Source organism: Chamaea fasciata, unplaced genomic scaffold, assembly GCF_029207755.1.
Source record: "Chamaea fasciata isolate MVZ Bird 193981 ecotype frontalis unplaced genomic scaffold, bChaFas1.0.hap1 SCAF_8, whole genome shotgun sequence".
NCBI lineage: Eukaryota > Metazoa > Chordata > Aves > Passeriformes > Sylviidae > Chamaea > Chamaea fasciata.
This window is the reverse complement of record NW_027094093.1, coordinates 3931588-3956126: the sequence shown is the minus strand read 5'-3', so window position 1 is coordinate 3956126 and position 24539 is coordinate 3931588. Positions and strand designations below refer to the sequence as shown.

The following is a 24539-nucleotide window of genomic DNA, read 5'->3' as shown; positions in this document are numbered from 1 at the left end:
AAACAATCCTCAGTTCCCAAGCACAGACAAGCATTCATGTTGCAGCACAGAATTAGATCTTAACTTAGGAAATGGTTTTGCTCAAAGCTGGTTCAACATGATATAATACAATAATATATAACATAATATATATAGATACACTGAAAAATAAGTATACATTTGCATTATGTGTTCATAAAACATAAAGCTTTGATAGAATATGAGAGATAATAAGGAATCATTAAAGGAAAATAATAGGATAGTGTTTTGTCATAATGACACACATACTGTGGAATCCATATTATCAATATATTGAGTCACTTGGCAGGAAACTTTGACATCAAATTCCATATTATTTGTGTAGTGATTTCATGGATCTCTCTGCTGTATCATTAAATAAGTTATTTTCATTTTCCAAGGGAGAAAAAATGCATTGACACTGCCTATTTTTGGGCAGTTTCCCAAAGACAAGTTAAACCACTATTGTATTTATGTGTGTAATTTGGAATAAAAGCTCATTTTTTTGTTCAGGAGGATTTGAAGAAGTTTCACATCTTAGTTTATGGTATATAATGTTGGGTCATTTTCAGCGGAGCCACATCCCTGAAAAATGCAGTTGCAATATTTCTGCCAGATGGGAACTTTCCATTAGAAAGGTTATCAGCTTCAGGTAATCTAAATGGGCATGTTTTTTCCATCATTTGGACAAAATCCAAAATTTTCTCTGCAGGAGTAACACAACAGAGATATCAAATTAGGGTGGATGATCACAGAGAGGCAGAATGCACAAGGATGGAATTCCAGCTGGCTGAAGATAGGCAAATACCTGGCTGAGACATGCCGTAGCTGCTGCAAGAGGGATAGAGCAGATAAAATATATCCTGTGTTTAACAGCCTGTTGGGAATGGGACATCTGCCTCAGTCAGGACCTCTGCCTGAGGAGCAGCTTGGGTTGATTTTCCTTATCAAAACATGGCTCAGTTTCCAGCTGTGTCCCTCAGTCTCTCTGGCTGATGTTACACCACCCAGTGTAAAATACTTGACTGCATTAATAGTCAGACACACAAATTGTTCAGCTCTTACAGCTGGATTTAATTAGTAGATTAGAGAGCCATGGTTGAGCAGGTTTTTTTCTTCTGCCCAATAATTATTTAAATTAAAGCTAATAATGATAGAAGAGGTTTATGAAAAGTTTGGCAGTATCAGCAGACGAGATTGAGGTCGGAGATAGGAAGGCCCCAGCTAATGGAAGAATTTGTTTTGCTTTCCTTTGATTTGTTTTCAAGTAATTCTCTTTGCAAATGTAGTGTAGACAAGCACATCTTACCTTTTGTTTTTAAGTGGTGTTACCTTGGTGGGTATGATGTGAACCAGGTGGGGTGTGCTTCCCAAAGGAGGAATTTGTCAGTTACTGGGGTTCTCCCGATGGTATTTTTGGGGATGGGCCTTGCTGGCTCCAGTGATCCGATTGCTGTTCCAGCATTGTTAGTTAAATAGCAGCCTAAGGCCATTTCCTGCTTTGTCGGAACCACACTCAGATCTTAGATAAATTAGTGACAAAAGTTGTGTATAAATCTTTCTGCTTTAGCTGCGCTCTGCCTCAGCTTTTCTTTAGCTCAGCTTAAAGGTGGGCTTTTCCATACCGGTGAATGAGCAGAAATGAACTACGTTAGTAATTACCGCTGTGCTTCCTGGGGATTTTCTGCTTTGCCCTGCACTTGCTGAAACAAGCTCATGGTCTTTCAGTGAGAGGTGGTGATGGAGCTGCCTGGGACACAGCCTACTGGGGGTAATGCTCTTCAATACTGTGTTTGATATCAGAAATTTTTCTGATATTATACACAGATAACATGTCCTTTGAATTCTGCATGCTGTGGATGGCTGATCAGAGTTACTGTGCAAGATGGACCACAGCATAACTGATTTTTAAACGAAATTCACTTTTACTTTTTTTATGTGCAAGTTAACTGGCATCTCCATGTGCATATATCCTTGTGTAGCATTCATGCATCTCTGGAGCACCCTCTTGTCACCACCTTTTGTCTTTCCGGTTGCTGTTTAGAAAATGTAAATAAGATTAATCAAAACCCAGCATTGCATATGTAAGAGAAGGTGCAGAAGATTCCAGCTTGTGTGCTATGATGTATTTATTTATTATCACAGCACATTAAAACAAACAAACCAAACAAGCCCCACTTCACAGCAACAATCCAAAATCAAGAGCGGTTACAGTAAGGCCGAGGGCAAGCAAATAGTGTTTGGAAAAATGCACTGATTTATTTTGAGCTCTGGAGATACAGTGAGGTGTTAACATTTAACCTGCCTCCATCCAGGCTGGGCTGTGTTGCTCTCAGCATGAACAAATAACCTTACCATGCTTCTGACTGTCCCCAAGGGCTATAGGTGCGTGTCTTACTCTGAGGAAAAGTAGATTAAAAGAATGTAAAAGCTGTAAATGAATGTGAGAAATGGCAGGATCAAGATTATCTTGCGATGCAAGTTGTTTATTTTAGGAGGCAACAATTCTAGGGATGCAGGAGACATATTGACAGTGAACAGATGGTGCCACTGTCAGCCATGGTGGGGTCAGGGCAACTGCTCAGTGTTGCTCTCTAAAAGCAAGCTTCATTTGCTTAATTACACATCACATGACATCACACAGCACCATCACCACGAGACAAACGTTGGTCCAATGGGTGGCAGTTGTTTGCTGTTCCTCTGCAGGTTTTTTTTGGTGTCAAATAGCAGAGACGAATTTTCATCTCTATATTACCCACCCTTTTACTGAACACAGTATTATTGACAGGATTTCTGAGATATCATCGCTGGAGCATTGTCAATATTTGCACTTGACATTATTTGGACTATTACTGATAATGTTAAATCCCCACAAAGCAGTCCCGACAGGGATGGGGGCAGGAAGATTAGAGCTCAGATGGTTAGAATTTCCACTGATATTGTGACATCAGGTAAAGTTCCAAAATTACAGTTTTCACATCCCCAATCTGGTAACAATTTGTGTGCTCAGAACAGAACTGGCAGATAGAGTCCCTGCAAATCAATCTTGCAGTGAGGTGCCCTCTCAATTTTCTCTTTGATTTCCTCAGTTTTGGTTGGTGTATTGACTGCCAACACAAGCTGGTGTTAAGGTGTCAGAGCCAGGTCTGTCATTGCTCCTTCTTTCCTCCTCTCCTTCACACTTTTGGTCGATCGATACCCCTTAAGTGGCACTGAGGAGATCAAGCTTCAACTTGGTAGGGTGGAGAGTTTTCTAGGATGGACGAAGCTCTCCTTTCCTGGGGAAACTGATGCCTTGGGAAGGCTGACCTTGGACAGAGATTGAACAGAGCTAGAGACTAAAGTAGATATTTATTGAAAGGCCTTTAGGATACACCTTGGGCAGGGCAAGAGGCTACAGCCAAGGTGGACCCAAAGTGGTCGCAAAATGGACAGTTGGTCATGAGGTCTCACACTTTTATAAGTTTTGGTCTATTTGTATATTGGGGTTTAATTGTCCAGTTACAGCTTCAGGTTGTGAGGTCCCATCCTTCATGTTTTCTCTCTTCAGTCCACCGTTGTTTGTGCTTTCGGGCCTGAAAGTTGTACTCGTTGTCCTTGGTCTCCAGCAGGAAAAGGATTTGTTTTGCCTACCTGCTCTGTGAAGAGAGCTGACTGACACTTAATATGAGGCTCAGAACCACACCCCTAGGCAGCACAGAATGAAGTTAAAACTTAAGGCATCATTTTCCCCCTAGAGTGGATTTTGGAGTTAGAGGCTGAATCAACAGTTCACCTGCAACTCGCAGATCTCAGGAGGTGACTGTGGCCACTGTGTCCACATATAAAGAGAACTGGAGCAGGACAAGGTCTTTACCCTTTGTCCCACTTGTTTTGCAGTTTCTGGAACTTGCTTTTTTGTATTTGTCTCCTTTTGATTACAGTTAAAGTCACGCTTGATGGGAGAAGAATCCTCTAGCACAGAATTTAGCAGTAATCTTTTTAGAGGCATCTGAGTTTGTCCACATAGAGCAATTATGTGCTGACATTAATGTGTGTTTTTCCCTATGCCTCCCATTTCTGACTGAAAAGCTTTTTTCATTACAACACTTTATTGCTCTGTGTTCTTTAATCTCCAAGGCAGATTACTTGATAACATCAATTGATTCCTTAGGGTGCTTTTCCCCTTGTGGTTCAATGTCTGAATTCCTGCCTCAATTCTGACTATGTATATGCTGTCACAGGCAATATAGCCTCAACTTGGGTAATTTTTACTTGATTGAAGTTCTTGACAATTAACACAACCTTCTGATCATTGATTCTGGGTATTGAGAATAAAACAAAACATGAAGAATTAAGCAATTGTTAAGGTAAGTTTTTCTCCTCCTTCCCCAGTCTCAGCATGAGCCAAACATCTCTCCTTCCCCCTTCCTGGTTTCTTCTTGCCTTGTTTTTGCTGCCGCCTGTGCTCCATCATCCCAGTTCCTTTGGTGCAGCAACAGGGGATGCAGGAAGAGTATAAATCTTTGGATTTGTCCTGGCACTTGCCTTTTCACTCAGACAACTCCCAGTTCTGGTTATTACTCAGTTCAGACTTGCTACAGCGCTGCAACTCCTCCTGACAGGGCAGCAAGGTGACCGAGCCGTGGTTTTGGAGCACATCTTTCAAATCTTTGATATGTTTTCTCCTTACATAGGGAATTAAGACTTATTTTGCTGCCTTCTTTCCTTCTCATTCTCCTTACATAGAGAATTAAGACTTATTTTGCTGCCTTCTTTCCTTTTCTCAAGTCCATTTGTAATTGTACATCGTTTGTTCCTCTCCTTGTTCCCATCAGGAATTGCTTAATGTCTGTCCCTTCAGAACCGTTTGCTTTGCTATGGTCAGCATTCCAAGATCTGTGTGTTTTCCCTGCATCCCTATATACCCTTTTCTGTACAAGCTAGAGATTCACATGGTCGTTTTCTTTTAAATATAATTGATCCACATTCTCACAGATTTTGCTTAATGAGCACAAATGCAGCCACCTGCATATCTTAGTTTGCCATTTATTATTTGGTAATCAGCACTTTTAGTTCATCTTCACTTTCTTCTTGGCTTCAGCTCATGTCTAAGTGCTGTGTCAGGGCTGTGTGTCTGATCTGTGTTTGCCTGCTCTGTCCCCTGTAGAATCTGTCCAAGTAGCAGTCAGGGAAAACTCTCCTTCCTTCCTTCCTTCCTTCCTTCCTTCCTTCCTTCCTTCCTTCCTTCCTTCCTTCCGAACAGCAAAGTCACGCCTTTTGCTTTACACTGGCAAATTCCAAGCAGTGATGGCTCTCCATTTCTCCTTTGTCTTGTCCATCCCTCTCTTTTTCTATTTCTCTTTAGTCTAAACTTGAGTATCCCCTTATAAAACTCCACTTTAAAGCCTGCGATATGTTTGGTCCATGTTTGTGGATCCCTGCTTTAAACAGATTGGTGGGAGATAAACTTTCAGATCCATTTGTTGGCCTCAGCCACACTGCGAAAAAGGTTTTGTCCTCTGTGCCTCAAGCTGAAATCCCTGCTTTGGCAGAGCAGATGCTTTTGCCTCAACTGCGTGGTGTTTGACACTGCCCCAGTATTGATGTTTTGGCCCTAGGTAGCACGGCCAGCCCATGTGTTTGCACTGGTGAATCCATTAGTGGGCTCCCCGGAGAGATTCCGGTGGTGGGAGTTGATTTACACAACCCATGACCTATTTTCCAGCGCTGATCATGCTGCCTCCCCTCGGAAGTCAGATCAACAAGACGTCCCTGTCAGCCTCTTTCCCTGAGGAGTGCTTACAGCGTCTGTTGACCCTCCTTAATTACTCCTATGGTCAGCATGGGAATAAAAGGATGTGCTGAAAGACTGAATTATTCAACAGTAATTCCTTGTCTCGTAATTCTCACTCCTTCCCTCTCTGCTGCTGTATGCCATTTTTTCTCATTCGCGACATCTGTTTTCCTGGCCATAAAAAATCTTTAATTTGGAGGCAATGGGTAGATTGGAGGTACACAAATAAGAGCTGATTGACAGATCATTTTGTCTCCTTGTTTTGTGGGTTATGAAACTATCACTCTCCTTATTTCTGACTGTTGCCGTTTGCCAAAGGGAAAAAGCTGGCAATGAATTTTCCCCTATTGTTGATCAGGGGGAGAGTTGTGCTGTGCAGTATTTCTGTTGTGTCATGACCATTTTTCAATATGAGCAAACGCCACAATATTTAAATATGCTGGAAGGGAAAGAAAAGGGATTCTTAAAATATAGGACTTTATTTTCAGTACAGACATAATTTAAAATGTATGAAATATTTGCCCTTTGGAAGGTAAAAGGAGGTGCCTTGGAATCCCAGTATTTTACATTTTTTGCCCTGCTTGCAGATAGTGTTTTGTCTCTGGCTGTGTTTGCTGAGCTAATGAGGGTGGGGACTGTGCTACTGCAGGCGATTGCTTTGAGCCTGAGCACTTTGAAGAGATTAGCCCCATTGATATTCCCTTCATCTTTGTTAGAGGGGCATGCTTCCTTCCCCGGAGTGCCAGGAGATGGACAGCTATTTAATGGAGCCAGCCTTTTTCAAGTACAGGCTGTAGTCCTGAATATCCCCATCTCCCTTGCCTGCAGATTTCCCACACAAAAACAATGTTCTGGAAGCCAGGGTTGTTCCTCATTAGAACAGTATATTGACCTGATAGGGGTTGTTTTGAGGACCTCAGGGTGACTGGGTTATTATCTGACTGGTTAAATGTTATTCTTCAAGGAGAAGCAACAGTTTCAGCAGTTCAGGCAGACAGCCAAAACGTGGTGATGAGCAAATTGTTTGTTCCAAGAGTAAATGAAGGGAATGTCCACATGATTTTTGCCGTCCTTGTATTAAACTAACAGAAGCTGAAAACTGGAGCTTTATGCATCCCAAGTGGGGCATAACTGATCAAAGTTTTGATTGTCCAGCAGCTATCCACAAACTGAATTAAAATGGCTTGGAAGAAGTTGGCTTTTTTTCTAATCTCATTTTAACTAGGCACAAGTCTTAAAATAATAATGTATTCAGCATCTCATCTCTAGCATTTACTGCTTTCGTAACATTACCAGGTTCATGGATTCTATTTTGTATTTATTGTTTATATTAATTCCACCTCACAGAGTGCTGCAATTAGCACATTCCCCCTTTGAATATATTTACAGTGATAGAAGAGAACTCCTTACTTTCACTCAGACTGCTCCATCCTAAGCCTGGCTTAGATACAAGAACTTCATCTCCTGATTAACTTACTCCTGCAGACAGTCAGGGACAAAGGACTTCTGGAAGTCATCACAGCCTTTCTTCCATGAAAGCTTCTCTTAAATATCGACAGCTCTCAAGGTCCTCTGTTTTGAGTACAGCATCTGTATGTAAAGAGTGGATCAATACTGCATTCATCATTCACATCCCTTAATAAAAGAAGGGGATGTATGAAATACTGGTTTAGTATTGGTGTGTCCTTTCTATGTGTTTAGTATGGAAGGTGGAATGGCCATGGCATTCTCTGCCAAGAACTGCATAGGTCAAGGAATCTGCAAGGGGACAGCCATTTGCATCTCTGTCACTGCCAAAATTAAACATAAGTTCATCAATAATCAAGAGTCGTTAGTTAGCTGGGAACTTCGTTGGCTGACCCAGACTTGTGTTGGGAGTGGAGAAAACACACTCAGGAGAACAAAGAACTGGGCAGTTTTCTTTAAGGGAAGCAAACCTTGAGAGAGGAGAAAGAGTCCATAGGGGCTGGGATGCTTTGGAGAAAAAAGTAATTCTTGTGACTGCCTAAGTAACTCAAGTATGCTCTTTCAAACTTAAGGTAAATTTAGGGAATTTGGTCTGTTCACCAACTGTTCTTTTCCCTCTTAAAAAGCAAAGAATTTCATATTTCGGATTAAAACTTAGACATGAAATGCCAGTTCCATTAAAAAAAATATTTAAAACTGTCCATAACCAGCATCTTTCTTTCTCCTTTGTGGGATTAAAAACTGTGCCAGTCTATGCTGAATTTGAATTACACAGTTTCAGTAACTCAAAACCTACCTTTTAATCAAACTTCCTCTTTTTCCAGTATTTGCTTTTGAAAGTAACCAAAGTGATTATTGTGATTACCAAGAAAGTTTTGATTACCTGAACAGCTCCTCCACTTGGTAAATGGAATATATTCATGAGCTGGGTCTTTTCAGAGCTTGGAAAGTGGCACCTCTTTTCAAGAAAGAGATCATCTTAGAATTAAAAGTATGCTGTCCTTAGCATTTTTTTATTTTTATTTTATTGACAAATTGTCACAGGAGCTGAAGTGCATAATCATCAATAACAAGTGATCCATGGGGCTATGCAAAATATATTGATTAACAATATAATCTCCATACAGATGTCCTGGCAGTGCTTGTTATTTTTTATGGGCCAATCTGGGAGTCCTGCTTGCATTTCAAGGGGCAGGTGGAGGAAGGTGAGTGAGACAAGTTCAGGGCATCTCTGCAGTTGCCTGGCAGCGTCTTTGCTGAAAAGGTAAAAATGCTACCAATTGCTCCCACCACAGGATGTGCAGCCTCCTTTTGTCAAGCCTGCATGGGTACAAAGTAAAGCCATTTCCTTGAAAGGAATTCGAAGCCTGAGACAAAATCCCCTTTTGTCGTGAAAGCATGATTTTCATTTGTTTTTAGGGCTGCTCCACTACTAAGAAAATCCTGATTTAGATGCCTTTGAGGCATTTAACTTACACTTCTGCAGAGCTATTCCTCAGAGAAAATTGGATGTAATTTTAGGATTAGATAACTGACCTAGGAATGAGAGAGAGAGAGAGAGAGAGGAGGAGAGAGAGTGCAAAGCTTGCATATTCACTTTGTCCAGATGGATATTCACTAGGAAACCTTCAAACTGCTCATAAATATTGCCTGTCCTTTTGTAAAGGCTCCCACCAGCAAGCCCATGGTCATTTCCTGGGCAGAAAGAGTTTTTGTATTGAAAGTTTTGGGCAGTGTTTTATTTCCCTTTCTTTTTCTGTGGCAAAATATTATACATAATGATGAATGGCAAAATAAGCAAGGAAAGAAGTTCTATAAACAGCCTCCAATGCCTGACTTGCATATTTGAGCTGTTTCTTTGTTTAGGGTTTTTTTCCTCTGGAATAAACTTCCTTTGCTTGTTTGCTTGTTTTTCAACTCGTGAAAATACCTTTTATGGAGGGCTGTTATCTCTCTGAGTATCACATGCTCTTGGAGAATAGGGTAAAATCTACTTACTTTCAATCTTCCTAAACTAAATTGAGTGAAAAAAGGAAATATCTTAATCCTTTTTTCCCCCTTCTAGAGCACCAAAGACGTCGTGATGACAGTGAATTCTTTAATGTTGGGTTTATGTCAAACATAATTTCTTCCTTTGACATCTTACATTGCAAGTGAATATGTGCACAACACCTCGGTGTCCTGCCTGCAAGCACAGAAGAGAAGGGAAAGCAGAGCATTCCTGGTCTGTTGTGGCAGAGTCCCGGCTCTGGCACTGGGCAGGAGGTGATGCTGAGGGCAAACAGAGTGAGGAAATGCTGCAGTGTCCCTGGCCCTCCCCTCAGGGCTCCCAGAAATGACTCCTCATGCGCTTCAATGTTCACGGATGTCTCCTCTGTTAAACTTCTGGTGTGGCACTTCTTTGTATTTCCAACAGATCCCATAGCCATGCAGAAGTACCTCCCTGCCTGTGCTTTAAATCTCTTAATGATACATTCTGATTCTCATACTGTGGGAATTATTGAATAATTGTTCCTTGTTCAACCTGTTCCTGCTGGCATATCTTCCCTGCTCTCTTTGTGGAGCTGAAGAGTCTGTGTCTATTTCATCTCCTGAATACATGAGCCATTCCTCCTCTTTCTTCATTTGTTGCCCTTCTGTAAATCTTATTTTGGGTACTTCTTTTAAAAATGGAGAAGAGGGATGAGTCTAGTATGATGTTTTCAAGATGTGACTAAATCAGGGTTTTTAATAGTGGCCTAAAGAGGTTTTCTAATTTTCTTCTCTAGCGTTTGGGTTTTTCCCCCCACTCTTAAATCTTGACATTATAACAGGGTGATGTTTTCAAAGAAGCATCTGTGGTGGCTGGAAGATCTCTGTCCTGAATGACAAAGGCTAGTTTACTGTCTGTCATTGGATTTGTATAATTAAGAATACTTTTGTTTATTTGAATCATTTAATGTTTCTCAAAATTCAGTTTCATCTGCCTTTTTATTATTTAATCCAGCATCTTGAGATTCTTCAATCCTTCTGTGAATTCTACTGTTGTTTTGAAAAACATGAATAATTTTATGTTCTCAGTGTTCACCTTCACATCCTTTAAGAAAAAGAAATTTTTGATGTGCTGACCAGCATAGGTCGCAGAATAAATGTCACATTCTTCTGGTAATCTGTATTTTTCTCACTGTGTCCTATTGGAACGATTCCATTTTTCCCCCTCCCAACTTTGGTCATCAAAACTGTTGGCAATTCAAGTGTCTTAATTCAGCCAGGTCACCCTTACTCCTGTGCTTCTCAGCACCATCAGAGAGCCAATTTCTGATCTGTGCTTTGTGCTGTAAAAGCCATGATAACTCCCACTGTGGTATTGCATTTCCCCATGCATCAGCTCAATCTGCTCCTCATTATACAACTGAGTTTATTGGACCTGTAAATAAATCCCAGGTACCAGCTGGCAGTTTCTCAGCCTCTTTTCCGAAGTTGCTGTCACATTTGCCATTTTCCATTCCTCTGCTCCTTGGACCAGGTTAAGCAGTTGCTTCAGGAGCAATTTCAGTTAATTTCATATTTAATGTTTTATTAAACTCCTGTTTGAATACTTTCTGCTTCTGGCAAATATTTCATCACCTCGTTCTAAGGTTTTGGACTTGTGTTTCCTGTGAAGAAGCCAAGCCAGCCTGTCCAGGCTGTGTCTCAGGAGTTACAAAAGCAGTCAGCTCTCTGCACTGCTCTGCCTGGTGGGATTGCAGCTGCTTGGGGATGGCTGGAATAATGCACAGGTGCCTTTGGAATCCATCACAGAGGAGAGGGATTTAAGCTATTGCTGTATGGGTCAGATGGCTTACTTTGCATGACCTCATCTTCAAAAGAATGGATGACTATTCCCACTAAAGGAATGAGTCAGCGATTCCTTCAAACAAAGACATCTATCTGTATAATAGAAAGTGTTTGTGTTTCTCAGCTGATGTGCATCTGAAGTTAGGTGTTAAAATTAGGAGTTAAATTGTTAACACTGTCCTGGGAGTGCAAGGTTCACTGAATTTGAGAATTTTACTCTGCAGTGTATGAAATAAGAGGAACCTAAAACATAGTCTGTTAAATCCATTGCCTTGCCTGGCTTCCTTGCCAGAGCTGTAGTAGTAGTAGTTGATAAAAGCCTTTTATCCAGGATCATCCCTTTCTGTGTTCCAAACTGCAGTCCCAGCTGTCTCCTTAAAACTCTGGTACACAATTATGTGTATTTGGCCAAACAGGTCTTTCCTTACATCCATGGAATTAGCCCTCTCCATTTTGTGTCCAGTATTGAGGGGTTCTGTTTTCCATTGTGTATTCTTTTTCGTTCAATTCCATTCCCTAGCCGGTCATCCTGCATGGCATTTGGAATGTACCTGATGCCATAACAGGCATTTAGAAGTGACTGAAATTAATGATTTAAGTATTTTAGCTGTGCTTGCAAGCTAAGTTTAGGCACTGGCACAATTAGGAGTCATTGGCTGATGGACCAGCAAAATAATGGGCTTCATTTACGCAGATAAGGCCTCTGAGTCAGACCCCAGGCAGGGCAGATCCGTGCCAGTGCTGGCCTCGCTCAGCGCTGTTGCTGAGGGGACTCCTCCACCTTCTTCCCCCGGCAGCTACAAGTGCCAGGAGTGAGCGAACAAACTGGCTTGAGAAACTCACAGCCTTCCTGTTCCAGCTCCTGCCTCTCATGTGGAGTGGTTGAATCTGGGACTGCTGAGCCTGATGATGCAGGTGTTGTGATTGATGTCATGTTCTGCTAATTTTTATTTATTAATTAACACATTTATTTGAGTGAACTAGTAGAGAACTCTGATGCTTGATATTGCAGGCATAGGAAACACAAGGTTATAGAGTATAATGAACACTTCTTCCCTGGCATCAGAGCAAATCATAGGGAAAGGAAATGGGAAAGGAAATCAATAAGAAGAACCAAGCCCATAGAAATTATTAAGCATCACCTCGTTTGGAACCCCTCAGCTAATGAAAAAAAGGTGCTCTCCTGAAATATTGCCCACAGCCTAATCTGGTAGGTACACGGGATGTTTGGAGAGAAGGCCAACAGTGTTTGCGGGGAAGTGCTGAGCATCCTCATGGCTTTGTGTACCTTGTACAGCAGGTTCTCTGTGGCAGCCTGGGTGGAGGATGGTGGGCCAAGGTGGAGGATGTTTTGAGTCTCAGATCCTTTGAAGGGAAGAGAAGTCTGAGCCTGTGACCTCCTGTCTTGGGTTATGTAACCAAAGAAAAAAAAAGAAGTTGATTCCATCTGTTGAAACCTGGTTGGTTTGGGAGGTGTTTTTTTCTTTATCTGTTGTAACTCCAGAAGGGAGGGGGTGACTGCCTTCTCTGATAACAAGCCTGCTGTTAAAACTGGGTGGGGCATTGTTTCTTATCTCTGCTCAGTCTTCCACTACCCCCATGGGGATCTCTTCTGTTAATGGGCCATTAAAGCTCACCAATGACCTGACACGTTACGTCATCCCATTGTGAGATGCTCTACCCAGGGAGGAGGAGCCAAACCATTTCCACCTAGATAAAAAGGAGTCACAAGTGTCACCAGACATCCAGTGTTCCCACAGGAGTCCCAAAGGAAGACTGGACCCATCTCTGGACCCTTTTTTCTCTATGGGACCATCTCTGCTTCCAACAGGACCACATCTGCCACTCCAGGAGGGCTGACTTTGGACTGTTTCCAGCACCCTGACCAACAGGGTGTCAGGTTTTTTTTCTGACTCTGTCAGTGGTCTTTTGTATTATTGCATTTATTTTATTTTACTTCTTTTTTTCTTCCTATTAAGTTGTATTTCTGACTTGGAGTATCCCACTGGTTTTGCTTTCAAACCACAACACCTCCCCTTCTTGACTTGTGTGAAACTGCAGCGTGCTCTGGGTGGCTGTTCTGTAATCCAGCCACGCCAGCCCCTGCCAGCAGGCACCGTGCTGTCTGTGTAGGGCATCTCCTGTCACCCTGCAGGGCACCCGGCTGGGAAGATACAGTCTGAACCTGCAGCAGTCTGCTCTGTCTGGTAGTGGTTGGTTAGCTCACTCATCCCAGCTCTGTGAAGTTTTCCAAACACAGCTTTACTGAGAGCCTTGAGAGTTTAAATCTCTGCACATGCCTGCTGCTGGCCCGAGGGCTCCTGAGGCTGCCTGCTTCAGACTCTTACACTAACCAGGGCTCTGGTACATATTTTATAATAATTTCTTTTCATTCCTTGCTCATTTGTTTTCTGTTGTTACTTTCCTTTTGCTGCTATAAAAGCTCTTCTGTTCTTACATTTGATGTTCACTTCTGTGATCTGTCCTGATGTTCTCTGCGATTATAAGTTTGAGTAGTACTGAGATGAATGAATAATTCAGCAGATCCAAAACGACACAGACTGGGTTGCTCCATAGCTGAGGGCACAATCACACCCGTAACACAGAGGTGACATCCACCTTGTGTACAAGTACATGTGGGAATATGGTCCTGTGACTGCACAGTTTTGCTCTTAGCATCCATCTTCACAGTCTGCTTGGGCTCTTTGGAATGATGTACTGAAGGCTGGATGAGGAGGTTTTATTTCTATTTCCGGAAATTGGCCCATAGGTGTGTGGGGCTGGTCTTTGTGTAAAGGTCTGGCAGAGTGGCCATTAGGATCCTGCCCTTGGGAAATGGTAGATCCCATGCTCCCGGTCGAATTACTTGTGTGATTCTGTCACCTGTGCTGTGGGCACTGTTGTACCATGTGTGCATGAATTCACAGTGTCCTGCACTGCACTCCTCTCTTGTGCGATCTGATTTGTTCTTCTCTTGCCATTGGTGGAGGAGAGGAGAACTGAACCCCAGTACAGTGTGGCTATCGCCGTGGAAACATGCTGGTGGGTGCAGCCTCCCCTGAAGAGGAAGATAGAATCACTTGAGTCACAGACTGGTTTGGGTTGGGACCTTAAAGCTCATCTCATTCCATCTGCTGCCATGGGCAGGGACACACTCCACTAGCCCAGGTTGCTCCAAGCCCTGTCCAACCTGGCTTTGGACACTTCCAGGGATCCAGAGGCAGCCACGGCTTCTCTGGGCACCCTGTGCCAGAAGAATTTCTTGCTAATACCAAATCTAAACCTACTCTCTGTCAGTTTGAACTCTTCCCTCCTTGTCCTGTGCCTCCAGTTCCTGACAGAGTCCTTCTCCAGCTTCCCTGTAGCCCCTTCAGTTACTGCAAGGGACTCTGAGGTCTCCACACAACCTTCTCTTCTGAATAGCCCCAAATTTCTCAGCCTGATTTCACAGAGGAGGTGCTTTAGTCTGGGATTCAAGCATTTCATGTCTTCTGTAGTCCTGGCCCAACAAAAGTAAAAACACCTTCATATGCTCAGTGATTTAAAGGCAGCAAACACAGCTCAGCCGATCTATTGCCACATGCATAATCAGTTTGGGTATTTCTAAGCAAAACAAATACTTCCAGAGGAGCTATTGCGAACAGATGGACTAACATTCATAAAATAGGCAGTTCCCTCTTTAAGGGTTTGGTTGGAATAAAATGAATTGTTTGTATTGAGATTTAAACTGCAGTTTGCTTAAATTATTTTTATATTTGCCCATTATATTGTGAGCATATGAAATGGGCAAAATGTGAAGAATAATTAAGCAGAGTGGTCATGAGTACCTTGGCAAGACTGAAGAATCATATAGAAAAGAAAGCAGCTATCTGTGGAGCTGCCAGTTCTACTTATATAAGCCCATCTGTTTACATCTACACCTGTTCCCTAAAGAAGAATACATCTTATGTGAAGAATTCCCACCAGATCCCTCAGACGTTTTATCATTCAAGAATGCTCTTCCTGTTTCTTCTCTCTCTTTCCTTTATAAGAAACTATAGAATTAATGTTTTCAGCGTGGTCTCATAGAACATTTGCAAGACAAATGCTGGGCTTAGCATTAAAATTAAAAGAATTTGTTCTCTTCTGATTTCATAGGGAATACAAATGACTGCAAGCCGTGTGCACGTACTCGCAGTGGCTCAAAGTCTTGTCTCCTGTTTCTCTTTCCCCTCCCACTTCTTTATTTTCATCTGGAGACCCTCAGACCATCTCTTGTCAAACCTAAGGTATAGGTTATTTTATATCTAATTAATCACGTGGAAAGGCTGTTTGCAGGGTGTAAACTTCTTTTATTGTAAAACTTATTTTGAAAAGAGAAAGAGGAATTCAGGAGCTCCAAACCTTGTGTTTCCCTGTGTCCCCCAGTCCCAGGAGTTCTGCAAATGTAGAGCTAATGCTGTACATTCCCTGGCTGAGGTTCCATCCTCAGAGCTACTTCAACAACAATACTGCCTGGATAACGTCAGATATGAGCATGTGGACTTTTTTGATCTTTTTATTAAATCCTGGTATCAAAGTGGATTTATCCACTCTCAAAGATAAGATGGAGGGAGGCCAGCTTTTGAAGATCATTTGCATTTCTTTCATTTGGTGGCCTAATCTTCTTCCTACTCTATTGAACTTCAGTAAATTGCTTTAGAATTCTTAGAACGAAAAAAAAAAACTCTAAAGAGTTCTAACTTCTGATTTAATTATCAAAGTGTAAATTCTTCACATAAACTATAGTGACACAGCAAATAATAAAAAAAAAAGAGGTCAGGTCAAAAAAGGAGCAAATTAAATTAGCCCCTTCAGAGAAATCTGGACTCGATTGCAAGTTTTGAATTACAGATTTAGAATGAGGGCACATTTTCTCCCTGTCAGCTTCTGTGGAACCGAAATTTGTGAATTCATCTCACTTCCAACAGTGACTTCCCAACCAGCTTTAGTGGTTCAGGTGCTTGGAAGAGTTCTGCTCTCTTCCCAGGTAGGTAATTCCATTCTGACCACCAAAATTTTCCTTACTCTCTGGGCTTCGCACTACAGCATTTCCTAGTAGAGACTTTCCATTAATTTCCAGCCTTCATTGCCAAGGTAAAATTAGTATTTTTGTGTCACTTGTAAGGATGAACTTTTTTACCTAATTTTTATTCTCTTTGTTGTGAACAGTGGCTAGCTGTGTTTTAGGTAAGAATTTCTTCCCAGATTGGGTTGCCAGGCATTGGAAGGGGCTGCCCAGGAAGTGTGGGAGTCTCCATCCCTGGTGGTGCTCAAGGATCTTCTGGATGTGGCACTCAGTGCTCTGGGCTGGGTGACAAGGTGGGGTTCAGTCGCAGGTTGAACTCGATGACCTTGGAGGGCTTTTCCAACCTTCATGGTTCTGGGATTCTGGGATTTTACACCAATTTCTCCATATCTCTTTAGGCATTTGGGCATAGTATTCTTCAGCTGTTTAGCTGTAACAAAACACCTTTGCCAACCCATCCAGTGATTCCAGCAGTCCAAAGCATGGATTAAAGGAGAGGTTTATATTTAAGAATAGATCACAGCTAAAGAAACTTAGAGTATTATGGGATTCTCTGTCAAGACCTTTGAAGATACTGTCTAAAACACTTTTTAAGTGCTTGGCTCTATCAGCTGTGGGGAGTTATCGTCTCTATTTCCAAACAGTTAGCAGATAAAGCCTTAAAGGCTTGGAGCAATCCCAACTGTACGGTGAGTCAATTTATGGGGAAAATATCTCTGGGATCAGTAGTTAAAACTTTATTACAGATGGCTCAGATACTGGGCTTGATTTATTTTTTATATCTCCTGTAGTGACTTGAGTGAATTGTCTACAGAAAGGCCACATCATACTTATTACAGAGTAAAGGGCATATTGGAGAGGGAGTTGCTCCTTCATGGGCCCAAAACATTTCTTCCATTTGCAGCAGAACAGAGAATACAGAAATAAAAGGAGATTCTTTTTAGGTTGTTGCAACTTATCAACACAGTTATTTATGCTTAGGATGTGCTTTTAGACAGTTTACATAAATGTCTTTAGACATGCCAAGGAAAATTGTTTTATCTGATGATAATGTTTGATTTTATTTGATGCCTCCCTAAAACTATCAAGCATTAATTTAAACCAAGCAATTATTTAAATCACACAAGGCAAGGAGAAGGAAGATCTTAATGATTTTAGTTTGGTTATATCTTAGCAAATAGGCTTAGAACTGAAAATTCCTTGCACTTTTGGAAGCTGAAATCTTTTATTTTACTGTAAGACACTGAATATTTGCACTAGATATGTACCATAAGGGAATAAAACCCCATACTTTCAAAGATTTCTTAAAATCACATATAAAAAAAATTCCTACGGCCATCATCATTTTTTCACACTCCTGTGAGAAGGATGCATGGCATTCTTCTCAGAACACATACTTTATTTTAAATTAAAGTGAATAACGCACTGGGATTATAAGTGGGCTTCAGTGTTTTATTTCTGATTTTATTTTCATGATCTTTGTAATACGGGCCATAATTTAGGATTATATTTTTTGAAGGACAGTGTTGCTTTCAAAGTTTTAGGTAACTGTAAAATTCCTGAAAAGAAACCATAATTGAGGAAATTCTCATTGTTTATACTTCACTTGTTTGAAGTAATATGAAATTTGGGACATATTGCTGAATTAGAACTGATTAAAATATTTCTCTTGTGTACACATGGCATAAATGAGAAGTATTGCAGAAATGATTTCTCAAAGTCTTTTCTGGTTTCTCTTGACATTTGATAGAGTTCTCTTGATTTTTGGATTGCTATAGCTGGGTATCCTTGGATCAAGTCCATTCTCTATCTTGACCTTTCAAAAATGTCTATGCTCTAAAGCTGGTAACATCAGATGCTGCAAAGGAAGGTAGGAAAAAGCTCACTGGATAATTATGGAGACATCTACCCACTGGATATTCTTGGGGTTGGCTGATGAGCTGATGCATGAAGGTGTGTAAGGGATATAATTTTTTAACCAGTTGTATTTTTAGAAAAGAATAAAATGTTTGAATGGCATAATGAGACATTAATGGCCGTATCAGTTAATAAAATAAATGCCATGCTGTTATTCATGGTATGTTAAGAGTAAGAATCATTGACATTGTATGCATAAAGCAGACACGAATAATGGCAGAACCTATTAGGCTCTAACTTCAAAAATACCCAGCAATTATGAAACTTTAATTAACAATCTTAACTTACACATATATTTACATATTAATGGTCCTAAGTGGTAATTGTAATTGTCTCTCATCATTGCTTCCTTTGACCCTCATTTTTCAAATAAGAAATATGAAATTCCATTAAGCAACGTTAATAGTAGAAAATTAATTTAAGGCGATATATCATCAATTAGCAAACCCTTAACACGTCTCACTATTTTCACCTGATGCTTACTTGAAGAAAAAGAAGTTAATTATTTTATGTATGCCTGAATTCGAGGATATCGTCTTATGCACACATGATGGAGATGAGAAATAAAATATATTAGATTTCCTGGCCTGGATCCAGTAAAGCATCAAAATTCATGTTGACTTCTCCAGACTATTCACATGTGGCTGGTGAAGGGCAAAGAGCTCCTCAGCACACAGAACCAGTTCCAGCACCTTCTGACTGGGAAAGCCTGCACTTCTGACAGGGCTCATCTTGCACCTGGGCTACTTTGATTGGGGTTTTGCACCGTAACTTAATGTTCTCAGATGGAAACCAGAACTTCCTCCAGGTAATGAATGCATCTGGTTTATCTCTGCACCTTCCCCTATGGAACGCTCTCCTGATTCATCCTCCTTCCTGGGGAATGACATCCCACGGCTGCTGTGCGCCATGGATCGAGATTAGGAAGCAGCATTTGCATCTGGCCAGTAGGTCTTTAGTCATCAAATTGACAAATGAAGCTAATGTAGAATAATAATGTGTGAACTTGCTTCCAAGTACTGAAGACTAAAATACATTTTAGTCTTACATTTACACAGAGTGGTGCTCTCATAAAGAAAAAAGAAATTACAAAAGCCATTAAAAACTAAATGCCTCTTATTTGTCATGTCAGTGAGGTGATCATCATCTGTTACAGGACATTTATGTTTTCTTGGACTGCAAGTGTTACTGTTGTCCATAAAAGTGAGAATTATTGTTATTTCTTTAAATGCCAGCCATGTAAATAATGTCTTTTGGGGTTTTTATCCCTTTTTCAAAGGCAGTGTATATTAGCATTCTTTGAAAAACATTCCCTTTGTAAGAACTGGTTAATCATAGAATCACAGAAGGGTTTGGATTGGAAGGGACCTTAAAGATCATCCAGTTCCACCCCCTGCATGGGCAGGAACATCTTCCACTATCCCAGGTTGCTCCAAGGCCCATCCAGCCTGGCCTTGGACACTTCCAGGGATGCAGGGGCAGCCACAGCTTCTTTGGGCAACCTGTGCCAGGGCCCCACCTCCCTCACAGAGAAGAATTCCTTCCCAATATCCAACCTATACCTCCTCTCTTGCTATGCTACCAACTATGGAGCATACCGTAAAGATAGTTTGAAGAAAACAGGTATATTTTTTTCTCCCCTTTTCATGTGACTTTCCCCAGGTTATCCATGTAAATGTCAGACTGGGAGAGCTTTTGGCTCTGTGAGGTGTGTGATAGACTAGTAAGTGTAACCTGGAATTACTTCTGACAGAAGCTTCAAATCTTCATGCTTGCAGGTTGTAAAGATGAGTTATGCATGAGCACAGTCGAAGTTCTGGCATCAATAACAGGCTAACTTGGTAGAGTTTCAAGGTGTAATTAATAAATTCCTGTGTGGGAATTAGCTGCTCCATAGCCTGAGGGGTGTCTGGGAGCTGAGGATGCCACGCTCTCCTGCTCTGCAAGTGTTAGAAAGCCCATCCACCGCTCCATAAACAGTGTCCTTGTGGCTTCTGCGGTTTCTCAGTTCTATTTGTAGGAGGATTTTGGTTTTCCTCTGCTGGGCGCTAATTAATTCAGATTCCATTGTCCTTTGAAAAATCTCAGAATTATGGCTACGATTTAAACTGGCTATAATCAACAGATTGATTGGTGAAAGTAATACCACGTAGAAAGATTAGTTCAAGCTAATGAGCCAACGGACGGCTGCTGCCACCATGAATGATGGCAATGTGCAAGGAATACAGTAAGGACAGCAAAGACTCCCTTTATTTTGAACCCTGTAACATGTCCAGAATTACCCCTACTGGGTAGAAAGTTGAGGGGAAACCAGAGGCAGACTAAAGGAAGTTTGCTAGCAGCTTTTATGTTTACATGCAGATCTAGCAGCCAAAATGAATTACAGTTATCCATTGAAATAGCTCTGGGATACACAACCAGCAGAAGAATGGTGTGACTGTCAGTGCAAGGCTCTGCAACATTATTCATAGTGACTTAGAGGCAATTAACCTGACTTCACTCAGCTGAGTTTTTGGGAAGGAAATAAATAGCCCAGCTTCAGAGTGAGAGTTTCTGATTGTTTTTTATATATTGCATATTCACTGTGGAAAGTATTTGCACATTAAAGATAGCTGTAAAACATTAAATTAGGCAAATAGGCTTTATACGTGGGGGAAAATTAAAAGTAAATTTAGCCTGTCAAGTCTTAGTCACAGTCCCTCACCTGGATCCTACTGAATCCTTTTCAAACCTTTTGGGGATGCTGTTTCTTTAGCAAAGGGAGCAGCAGGAATCTGTGTGTCAAACAGGTAAGAAACGGGAGCAGAACAGGTAGAGCTGCTGCTCTTTCTCTTCATGGAGAGAGCAAAAGGAGGGTCTGAGCAAAAAGGAGAGGGAGCTGAAGATTTAGGAAAGAAAGCAGGGACCAGCGCAGAATCAACAGAATCCATAAAAAGAATTGGGCAAAGACATTTCTGTAGGGGGACGTGGCAGTATTTATTGACTTACAGGAAAGCAAAGTAATAGAGGGTCTGAAATGGATTGTTTTAGGAAAGGGGATGTATCGATTGTGGGGGAGTAGGTAATTGATGCTAGAAGAAGGGAATTTGCATGTACAGCCATAGCATGCCAAAATAAACCATGTTTGCAGGCAACAGCAGGCATTTGGAGTATGCAAATGTGAGTTTGCATTTACATGTGCAAGTGTTCTGCACGCAGCAAATCTCTGAGTAAATTTTGCAGGTTCATTTTGTGCCTCTGCTGATACAAAACTCTGTTGAGCAGAGCGTGGCTGGGGAGAGAGCAGTGAGGGGTATCCTTATGGGGCTGAAAACAAGGAACATACTGTAATTATGCTAAAGCCAAGCATTACAAGCAGGAAATGCAAAGTTATGTTTACTATTAAAAGAGACCCAGGCATGTTAATTTGTGGAAATTAGCAGTTTAAGGCATCTAAAAAAATATGTACTGACATAAAATTCTGCTGTAAAATTACAATTAAGATATTTTCCTGTTTGTGGCCTCAAATTAGTGAAAATTTAAAAGATGCTTTTTCTCTGTGTGATGCCACTTCAGTGAAGGAAGTGAGATGCTCAGGCTGCATTAAGAACTTGACAGGAATGGCCCAGAGCAGAGGGATTACAATGCTGAGCTTGGTCTCTGCATTTTTCTTTGCTCAAGATTTGAGGGCTGATCATTTATGGTGCTGATTTCTATCTTTTAACCTTTACATTTCATTATTTTCTCTATGTTTGAGTGTAAAATAGTCAATGCAATAGGTTTAAGTATATGGATTAAGAGATACAGAACTGAGGATGGAACTGCTGGAACTGAACTCTGTCACTATTTTCCCCCTTCATTTGTTTAAAAAAAAAGTCATTCAGATTTTCAAATGAGATACTTAGTTTTCTGGTGGGTAAATCGTCAATCCCCCTACACAGCTTTTTGTGTTTTTTACCTTAAGGTGAAAAGCAATTGCACTATCAGCCCTTTGATGAAGTTATTAGTGTTCATGACCATGAGGTGTATGCTAAGTGCTCTTCAACTTCTCCAGTTATTCCAGGAAATACAACAAAAGTGGGGTTTTGTTGGGTTTTTTTTTTCTTTTCTTTTCTTTTCTTTTTTAACCATTAAAAAAGAAACAGACACCTTTTTGCTTTTACTTCTCTTTGTGACATAGTTATCATAATGTCGACTGGAAGAATGAATTATTTTGCATTTAGTGGTAGTAAAAACATGGCACTTGAACCTTTCTCTAGAAGGCACTATCTGAAGGAGCTGAAAAGAAAACTGATGTCTTGCTTGTAGGAAGACTTAAAAAGATGATCATTTCTCAGGCTATAGATATGGAAGTATTCATGTTGGAAAAAGTAATCAAAAATTAATAAGTATTTAAAAAGTGTGTATCTTTTAAATATTAATTTATATTTTTAAATTTGGAGTTGAATCTAAAAACTTACGTGACTGGTGCATAATTCTAATTTCTCTTAAGTGGAGCTTCATTCCCAGGGCAATCCCTGGTCTGGATGCATGTTGTGCTATGTGCTGTGAGCAAAGTTAGAAGGCTGCTTTTCCTTTCCCAGTTTGGAAGGGCCAGCTTTCAGCTCTCGGATCCCAGCTGGAGCTCCATGGACAGCTCTGGCAGAAGTTCACAGTGCTGCTCCAAGGGAATGGACACTTCTCTCCCCATCCCTGTTCCTGCCAGGGGTGGAGTGTATCTGCTTTGGGTGCCAGACCAGGGAGCCACTTCAGAGGAATGGACCCCACTCTGAGAAATGGAAATTACTTTTCAGCTGTATTTGTTTCCCACTTCAGCTCTCAGCACAGTCACAGGGATGTTTGAGCTGGCAGAAAGGAGCAGAGCAGCATCGCGTTCCCAGGAGCAGCCAGGAGAGCAAAACCAACCCTTGTGTTGGCAGCATGCTTGCTGCTGGGATAAATAAACTGGAAATTATACCATCAGAGCTGGGGGAAGGCTTAATCCTGTGCAGCCATCGGCAGCACGGTCTGGCGAGAAAGGGAAGTTTAGTGGCTAATTATAACTGCAGGAGGTCATTGTGCCCTCCTGTTTTCTCCCCTCCCCTGGGACCTTGCCCTGTTTCCCTTCTGCCTCCTCGAGCTGTCTCTGCTCTTACCTGACATCTCAATGAAGTTCAGGGAGCTAACTCTACAGAAAACTAGCTCTACAAACAAAAAGGTGTGTGCAGGGGGTGCTTATGTTCCTCTGCTTTTGGCCCCCGAAACATGGATGTAGTGTAAGAGAAGGGGCAGGAACAGGGAGGTATAAGGTGGACTGAGCACTGCTTTGATGGATGGGCTTAAGGATTGTGTTGTCTGTATCATCTGACAGCAGCCATAGCCAGGGGAAACAATTTGAATTGAACACATAAACTGGAAAACCAGATTATGCCAAGTTCAGAAATCAATTGCAGGGTAAGGCAGGGGTTTCCTGATGTTCAATGTGAAACCTCCCACTGAAATTCTGACATGCTCCAGCATCTTCTTCCCATAGGCTTCTTTGAAAAGTTAAGTTCTTTAACTCTTTTATTATAACTACTAAAAGCTTAATAACACATTATGTGTTTGGCATGAAACTCTGGTCTCCCTAAAGACGAAACTGAGAGTTTAACATCTCCAAGAGCGGCATTTACCATGCTGGCTTTGAGGAATCCACTGGATCTCATGCATGCTATGAGGCTCAGATGTAATTCAGAAGAAAACTCCACAGCTTTCATTAGAGCAAACTGCGTGTGTTTAGCACTCTTCATGAAATCAGAACCACACTTTTGCAATAACAAATGCAGGATGTCAATTGGTTTAATGGACAATAAGAGGTAACGCTTTCAAATGTGAGCCTTTAGGAATCCAATTATTTCTATTAATATGCTTGCATTGAAAAGCCATATTTCAGTGCTGTCCCATGCCTTGCTTGTCTTGCTGCCTGTTATCAAACTGAAGCCTTGAAAATCTCCTGTTTGCATTTTAATTGGCTTTGGGAATACGTAGGAAGAGAATAATGGAAATAAGTGGCAAAACTGAAGTAATGCTTTTGAGATGCTGGAAGCATATAACAGGCATGTAACAAACTCCTTCTCGGTGCCATAAGCCCCTGCTTCTTGTACACTTGTGTCTGAGGCGGCTGAATCCTTCTCATCTCATCATTTAAATGAGGGGGAAGGTGCTTTTTTAATTCTGGATGTGCTGTGTTCATGTCTCGGTGCTAATGTCACAGTTGGAGTCTGGAATTACAGTCACTAAGCCTTGCCTGTATTCCAAGCCAGCGTGCTAAAGTGGAGAATTTAATTAACATCAAGCCAGAGGACCGGAGGCGACAGCAGAGAGAAGCTGCTGGCAGGGGTGAGGCCGTCAGGGCTAAGCAGATTTCCCTGGCTCCTGGGACACTGCTGAGGTGTTAAACCATCACCACTGAGGGTTAAACCTCCACCACAGAGGGTTAAACCCTCCAGGGTGCATGGGTTGAGCCTCCACAATTGTCCTTGTGCCCCCATGTAATAAAATACAGCAGTCTGCAACCTTTGA

At 41.4% G+C, this 24539-nt stretch overlaps 1 protein-coding gene across 1 annotated transcript in view; it reads left to right on the top strand.

The window, feature by feature from the left end:
* Positions 1-24539, top strand: part of SPAG16 (sperm associated antigen 16) — a 289974-nt gene that overhangs the window by 189043 nt on the left and 76392 nt on the right. The gene's annotated exons all lie outside the window — the stretch shown is intronic.